This window comes from Schistocerca piceifrons, chromosome 8 (genome assembly GCF_021461385.2).
Source record: "Schistocerca piceifrons isolate TAMUIC-IGC-003096 chromosome 8, iqSchPice1.1, whole genome shotgun sequence".
Lineage (NCBI taxonomy): Eukaryota > Metazoa > Arthropoda > Insecta > Orthoptera > Acrididae > Schistocerca > Schistocerca piceifrons.
The window spans coordinates 497,964,910-497,973,659 of NC_060145.1; positions in this window are offsets into that span (position 1 = coordinate 497,964,910).

Sequence of the window (8,750 nt, forward strand, 5' to 3'; positions counted from 1 at the left end):
TAGCAGTTACTTCTGTAAAATATCTGGGAGTATGCGTACGGAACGTTTTGAAGTGGAATGATCATATAAAATTAATTGTTGGTAAGGCGGGTGCCAGGTTGAGATTCATTGGGAGAGTCCTTAGAAACTGAAGTCCATCAACGAAGGAGGTGGCTTACAAAACACTCGTTCGACCTATACTTGAGTATTGCTCTTCAGTGTGGGATCCGTACCACGTCGGGTTGACAGAGGAGATAGAAAAGATCCAAAGAAGAGCGGCGCGTTTCGTCACAGGGTTATTTGGTAAGCGTGATAGCGTTACGGAGATGTTTAGCAAACTCAAGTGGCAGACTCTGCAAGAGAGGCGCTCTGCATTGCGGTGTACTTGCTGTCCAGGTTTCGAGAGGGTGCTTTTCTGGATGAGGTATCGAATATATTGCTTCCCCCTACTTATACCTCCCGAGGAGATCACGAATGTAAAATTTTAGAGATTCGAGCACGCACAGAGGCTTTCCGGCAGTCGTTCTTCCCGCGAACCATACGTGACTGGAACAGGAAAGGGAGGCAATGACAGTGGCACGTAAAGTGCCCTCCGCCACACACCGTTGAGTGGCTTGCGGAGTATAAATGTAGATGTAGAAATGACAGTGGCGCTGCACGCGGGTAAAAGTGTCGTGCGGCGTGTCCACGAAGAGCGACTCCGTCCATGCCGTCTGGAGAAAGTCATGGGATTACGAGGGGGGGAATTACCACGACAGGTACAACCTGCGCACTGGCATACTCCAGCCACAATTTCCGAGCCTGGCACTATTCGCGGATCAATACACGTTCACTAGAGACGACATATCACACTTGGGCAACATGCACGTTTAGGCGGACGAAAATTCGCGAGCGCAGGTGATTCAAAACCACCAACACACGGTCAGCATTAACATCTGGGGCGGGATAATTGCTGACCATATCGTTCGGCCATATCTACTGCCAAACAGACTAATTGGACCGATTTACGTCATATTTGTTGGAGATGTTTTGTCTACCATATTGAGTGCAGTGCCACTAAATGTTCGGTTGGACATGTGCCTGCAACACGACTTTGATATCGATGTGCGGAATAACCTGAATGCGGCATTTCTCAGATGGATTGGTAGTTGTGGTCCAGATTCATGACCGGCACGGTCGCCAGATAATACACTTCTCAGTTGTTTTCTGTGGGATCGTATGAGTAGTATAGTGTAAGGGACACCTGTAACGTCAGAGGAGGAAATTATTGGTCCAGTACACGGAGCTGTTGAAATACATCAAAGACAACCGCTCATGTGCGTGAAGCTCAGAACCGCTGATGTAGGCTGTGTACTGCCGTAAGAGGCATGCAGTTCGAAGTCCGTTTGTAGTGAAGGCAGCGCGATGAGCTACTCATCCCGGGTTTATCGGCGCAATGTGGAAAGCACACCCATCTTACACTCGGACGCTTTCCAGCGCTCAAGCAGTGCGTTTCCAGATGTGGGTTCCTTCTTGAAAACCGATCAGTGTGCCTTCCCGCACGACATACTACCGTTGTCGGTGTTTTTTGGGGCACCCTATGTAATATTTTAATATTTACACTACACGTATAAAAACGTTTATGTTCACCAAAATTAACATAGATAGCAACAAAGTAAACATGAAAAACTCATGTAAAACATTATTTACAACGAAGTGCAAATTACGACTGGTATAAAGTACTGATGTTATAAGTTGATCATAAAAGTGCGCGGTTAATGCTTTATTATAAATGTGGGTTTATTCCCTTGCCCACAGACCCCCCCGAGTCTACTTGCATAACTCAAGCATACAACATACTGACTACAGGGGGACAGGAGGAGGAGCCAGAAATCCACAGACGAAATGCCGAAGGTAGTTCAGAGATATTTTACGAATGTTTGGTATAACGAGCCTCTGAGCTCCGGTGCCTTCTTACAGAGTAGTTACCCCTTGTGTCGGTACTAGACTGACAATATCTGCACAACAGTGAAAAACTCGACTGTATGCGGTGTGCCTTATCTCGAAACAAACTTGTTCCATTCACTCGCGCTACCTGCTGTTGACGACGGTAATGCCTCCATTACTCTTTGCCCTCAAACCTGCATTCAGTGCTGCTCTTTACCGACAGTTTTAGTTGTGGGTTAACAACGATAAAGGGCGGGACGGAACGAACTGATGGAAAGTTGGCCGATGCCCCCCTCGGGCGTGGGTCCACTGCAGGCCCTGGAAGAGCGGGGCGGCGGCGGCGGCGGCGGCGGCGCCGTGCGCGGCTGATCCCGCGCCACGGCACTTTCACATCTGCCACACAGGCGCCCGCGAATCTCCACCTCCTTTCGTGTTCCTGCGCATTTCACTGACGCGAAGATAATTCTGGTGACAAATCCGAATAAATCATAATTACAGAACTACACTGTAACGGAGCACCGGAGGCCACAGGTTCCTTATGCCAAAATATGCAGTAAATATCATTGAACAACATCTGAAATTTTGTCTAAGGAGATCTTGTTCAACGCTAATTAGGAGAAATGTATGGTAAAGTAACGAAAACATTATTACTGCTGTCGTCGTAGCCATTATAATATCTGTATAGGGGAAGTTGCAGTATAATCTGATAGCTAAAGAAGCTAGAAAACAATGACAATTTTGATTGTTAGTATTTCAAATTTATTTCAGTGAAATGTAAACAAGCTATGAACAACTTAGGTCAACTATGAAGAGCTATGTTTGATGCTTTACTTTACATTTAATATGAAACGGGGTGCCGGACCGAGATTCGAACTCGGGACCTTTGCCTCTGGTGTGCAAGTGCTCTATCGACCGAGCTACAGGAGCGCGGCTCACGACCCGCTCACACAGCTTCAATTCCGCCAGCAGCTCGTCTGCTACCTTCCAGACATTACAGAGGCTGTGAGGGCTTGGATAGCACAGTCGGTGGACCTCTTGCCCAAGAAAGGCAAAGGTCCTGACTTAGAATCTCGAGCCCGCACACAGTTTTAATCTGCCAGGAAAGTTTCATATCAGCGCACTCTCCGCTGCAGAATGAAAATTTTATTCTATATTTAATATTTTCATCACTGTGCAATGCGTGATTATATCCCCATTCCTTGGGGTAAAAGCAGGTACCCCGTGAGGCACAAGACGGCGGTGTTACATTTTCCGTCTGAACCATGGGACACATCGATACTCATGCAAGTTATCTTGAGTCAAACGTGTACAAATCTCATGGGATCACTTCTCGCACTTTAAATACTTTACCCAATCACCTGATTTTATTGATGAGACGAGTACGTCTCTTTGCAAAGAAGTTTGATTCTCTTCTTCACAAGGGTTGTTTGCCTCACACGTCTTCAAACCCTTCTGATTCTTTTTCGTGGTCTAGACCCGGAGTCGTACAAGATTTTTTTTAATACGCCGGGAAGATGCTTTTGTTGTCTTGAGTTTACTTTTGTAGCGGAGCTCCGTGATCACGGCGCATTCTCCTCTGCACCTAGTTTATGATGGTAATGAGGAACTGGCTTCACACTTTCTGGTGATACAGTGAATAGAGGCTGTGTTTACACATCAGTCGGTCGACCAGGACGTGGAGAAGAGACAGTAACTGACTCTGTTGTGTTTGGGAATCTGGCATTATTCTTGCTGTTGTATCTGATGGTGCAAATTTCGCTTCGCATAATGCTTTTGTATCAAGCGGGCAAATACCTGTATTTTCAAACGCAGACAGGTCATTTTGCATTCTTACTGTTCTAGTATATGCAAGTGGGAACAACTGAGGTATTTGTTTCTGGGTTGACACTCTTCCCGAATAGCTGTCAAGCCAAGCCTTAATTCCCTGATTGTGTAATGAGCTTAATGGTTCCATCCCACACTAAAATATACGTTTTCAAATGTTAGTTATTGAAACTTCTACACACAAGCAGCCGTTAAGAGGATAGCTTCTTAATTCACACATATAAGTTACGTGCAGCGAGGTGACGGGGTAATATCAGGTAGTTCTGGTTTTACCCCATTGCTTTTTCTCGTTTTTACCCCAAATGTACCTTATGTATAAAATGGCTTCTGCACGAGAAGGAAGGTGAAGTATCGTTTAACATGGCATATTTTGATAAACCCCATTGAAAGCATTACTCATTGTTTCATTAGTTCAATCTTGCAATACGACGGAATAAGTTCGTTATTGAACACAAAATATCACCAACTAAGATACACAACCACAAAAATGTAACAAATTAATTTTACCAACAACAACGTGTCCGACACTGCCAAGCCTTGTGGTGGTACTGAAGCTGCAGGCTGCCTTCGTGGCGCAATGGTAAAGAAAGAAAATATGAGGCTTCCTGGTTTCACCTCCATACACCAAACCAGATCCAAGTCTGATAGCCACGGATTACACTGCAGCTGACTAAATGCAAAAGTGTGCCCCTTCCTCGAGTGCTCGACGTACTGAGCTAGCTCAGGACCCTGTCTGAACGCGCACCCTCGCTCCTGCACGGGCTGAAGTCGGCCTGGCCAGTGTCCGGTGTAGTGCCGCCGCGGTCCTTCCTACTCGGACAGTCGCGGACGCGGCTTCGCACTCGCATCGCTGGAGCGCAGTGCGGTGCTGAGGTCGCGCTGCAAACGCTAGCCAGCTTCATTGTCTCGGCGGTGCGTGGAAGCGGGTGCTTTGTCCGCCTAACGCGGCGTGGCAGTTTCCGACCAGCCTGTGGCGTGTGAAAACTCCGCTCCTTATCCAACCACAGGACAGAGTCTTACTCCTGCACTACAGTTAACCACAGAACCGCCAAGCACGGTCAAAAGTTTCTCCTACAATTTTCTTTTATTAAAATATCATAACAAATGTCCGTCTACGTTTATGAGCCCTTCCCTTTTTCTCTTTCACCTTATGAGGTACTATAGTGTACATTCATATGAATAAAACTTTTAAAAATTTGAAATAAAAATACAAATTTTGTGCTCAAGTTCATTTTTTGCCCTGGGTTGGTAATACATGTGACCAAAACTGAAACTGTGTCTAATTTTCACTTGGCAATCTTGACATGTAATAACTACCTTAATTAATTCAGAAAATTGCTGTTTCTTAATGTAAAGGGAGGGTTTCTTCTTTATTACCTTTATGTACTCTCTCCATTTGCTTACTCATATGCACAAATTGTTGCGGACGTGTAGTTTGTCGCCATCTGTGTAAGAGTCATTCACAATCAACCACATTGTGTGCAGGGACTAAATGTCGTCTGTAAATGACACTGTTCTTTCCAACTGATGCGTGTTTCAAAAAATGGCTCTGAGTACTATGGGACTTGTCTTCTGAGGTCATCCGTCCCCTAGAACTTAGAACTAATTAGACCTAACTAACTAAGGACATCACACACATCCTTGCCCGAGGCAGGATTCGACCCTGCGACCGTAGCAGTCGCGCGGTTCCGGACTGTAGCGCCTAGAACCGCTCGGCCACTTCGGCCGGCTGAAACGTGTTTCTTGAAAGTTTCCAGTACACAGTAAACTATAGTTATGCAAGTGATTTACATCTGTTTTCGAAACTTTTCGTCAAGGACAAAAATGAATTATTTTTTAGATCAAAGAGGGAATAGAAATTTTGCACAACTTCAATATTCAGGTGCGGACTTTGTTTCTAGTTTATGTAAATTTTCACTGTCCAAGCTCTGACCACTACTGATTGTTATACCTTTCATCTGGGAAAAATGTATACTAGCTTATACATTTTTGGATGCACTACATGTTCCAAACATTACGCTTTTAGTTATAATGTTCTTGAGCGCTTCTACACAGATCTCACACTGGAAACACAATCACTTAAATAGGGTATTATATGATTTATAGCCTATTGTAACAAGGGCAACTTTTTCCCTTGGTTAGTCGTCCGTGTGACCGAAAAGAACTTTGTGCTCCTAGGGTTAACAGTTGACTGCGGCACTGACAACCCTCTAGCTTCTAGTAGACCGCTGAAGCCTTCCCCGACTCATACTCGACACGCAAACTTCCTGTCTGCTCACTCAAAAATCACTATTAGTGCTTGAATAGTTTTCTCAATTATCGATGGATAAACTTTTCGATAAACTAGATTAGTGGTATGACTACAGACGACATATTGCTTCTCAAGTTCGGATTTTTTTAATTTATTGCTGAAGCATCGCAGCAGGTATACACAAAAATAACGTGCACATCTGCACCTACTTTCCTGATCTCAGAGCCGCGTGAAATGTGTGGGAGAGGTACCTCCAGTGGTAACTACTAAGGCTTCTTCCCGTTGCATTCGAGTGTGGAGCGCAGGAAGAACGATTACTTAAACGTCGCTGTCCGCTTTAATCAGTCCTGCCTTGTCCTCGCGATGCTTACGGGGATGATACGCACAAGCTTGTGGAGAATTAGTAGTTTCATCGGTTAAAGCTGAATTTTGAAACTAATCGGTTGTTCGTACTGTCGTGAGCATGTGTGGAAAGTAATTGCCGGACGGTGGCACGATGAGGAAGTGACAGGGTTTTGGAGGTCCAGGCCTCACCACAGAACGTGGACGTCAGAGACTTACCCTCTGTGTAGAGCAGGATAGGCGGTGATCTGTGGAAGAGCTCACGGCGGACTACAGAGCAAGTGTCTGTGAACACACCGTTCTACACACATTGTTGAAAATGTGACTCCACAGGTGACGGCCCCAGCGTGTTCCCATGTTGCTCCAACGTCACTGTCAGTAACGATTACAGTGATCAAAGTGTCATCCAGATTTGACCGTGGCTCATTGCAGACTTGTCGCCAGGTCGAATAAATCCGCTTTGCACACGTCGATTATGGTGTCCACATACGTGTAAGGCACACGAATCACTGATTTCAACGTGCATCGTGCCACAGATGCAGGCTGGCGAGTGCAATATTATACTATGAGAGAGATTCATTTGGGCATCCATGGTACCTGTATTAGTATTGGACATCGTGACAGCTGTGGATTACGTGTACATTTTTGCCGATCACTTGAATCCAATCTTGCTTGACGTCTTTTTCCAAGAAAATAGTATCTTCCCACTGTCCATGTCGTAGGGCAAGAATCGTTGAACGGTGATAATGAATATAGAGTGAAGCAGTGCATTAAAATTTGTATCAAGCCTGGGGTTCAAATCCGGGTCTTCTAGTCACTAGGCAAATGCGCTGACCGCAGCGCCACACTGACACTGCGACTAACAGAACTGTACGGAACACCGCAGTAGCCGGCCGTTGTGGCCGAGCGGTTCTAGGCGCCTAGGTCTGGAACCGCGTGACCACTACGGTCGCAGGTTCTAATCGTCCCTCGGGCATGGATGTGTGTGATGTCCTTAGGTTAGTTAGGTTTACGTAGTTCTAAGTTCTAGGGGACTGATGACCTCAGAAGTTAAGCACCATAGTGCTCAGAGCCAACACCGTAGTAAGTCTCCCTCCGTAATATAAACTTCAGCCCTCAGCCCATGTTGATATTTGCCTCCTTAACTCGTATCAGTGTTCCAGAGGCTCTCCAACATGAACATTTAAGCATTGACCAACAAGGGAAAAATCCTTTCTGTATATCAGTCATAAGTGACACATTAATCAGATAAATTCTATGTTCCAGACACGTATTAAGGCTCAGCTTTACCAGTGGTAATATTCCAATGTAGGAGAGCCTCTTAAATTGTGATTCGAGTTAAAAAAGGGAACATTAAAATAAGTTGGGACGTGAATTACTAGCGTAATCCATGGAGCTGACTTTGGTGCGGTGGTTAGTGCATCTGCATAATGAGCAGGAGACCTGGATTTGAGATACCTGTTCTTGGCACAAATTTTAATTGATTGTTTCGGCCTGTATTCATTATCATAAACTATTCTGAGACCCAATGTTTCTCTGGAAATATGATTTATGCCACTGCTCCACAGGGGTTGGAGGCTTGTGATAGCGAACTCACACACACGTCTCGGTCAGCAAATTCGTCTGTTCTGACCCAGTTGGAACACATCTGGAGACCAACAGAGCTTGCCGACAATCCATCGGCCCATAATTCACGGCAACTGCCTGACGTGTCTAGGCGTCTGGTGCCACACGTCTCCAGATAACGAACAAGGACTTGTAAAATACATGCCCTCTACAGCTCCCTCTAGTACCATGGAAGTCATTCCCTCATGTCTTAGCAGATGTCCTATCATCCTGTCCCTTCTCCTTATCAGTGTTTTCCACATATTCCTTTCCTCTCCGATTCTACGTAGAACCTCCTCATTCCTTACCTTATCAGTCCACCTAATTTTCAACGTTCGTCTATAGCACCACACCTCAAATGCTTCGATTCTCTTCTGTTCCGGTTTTCCCACAGTCCATGTTTCACTACCATACAATGCTGTACTCCAGATGTACATCCTCAGAAATTTCTTCCTCAAATTAAGGCCGGTATTTGATATTAGTAGACTTCTCTTGGCCAGAAATGCCTTTTTTTCCATAGCGAGTCTGCTTTTGATGTCCTCCTTGCTCCGTCCGTCGTTGGTTATTTTACTGCCTAGGTAGCAGAATTCCTTAACTTCATTGACTTCGTGACCATCAATCCTGATGTTAAGTTTCCCGCTGTTCTCATTTCTACTACTTCTCATTACCTTCGTCTTTCTCCGATTTACTCTCAAACCATACTGTGTACTCATTAGACTGTTCATTCCGTTCAGCAGATCATTTAATTCTTCTTCACCTTCACTCAGGATAGCAATGTCATCAGCGAATCGTATCATTGATATCCTTTCACCTTGTATTTTAA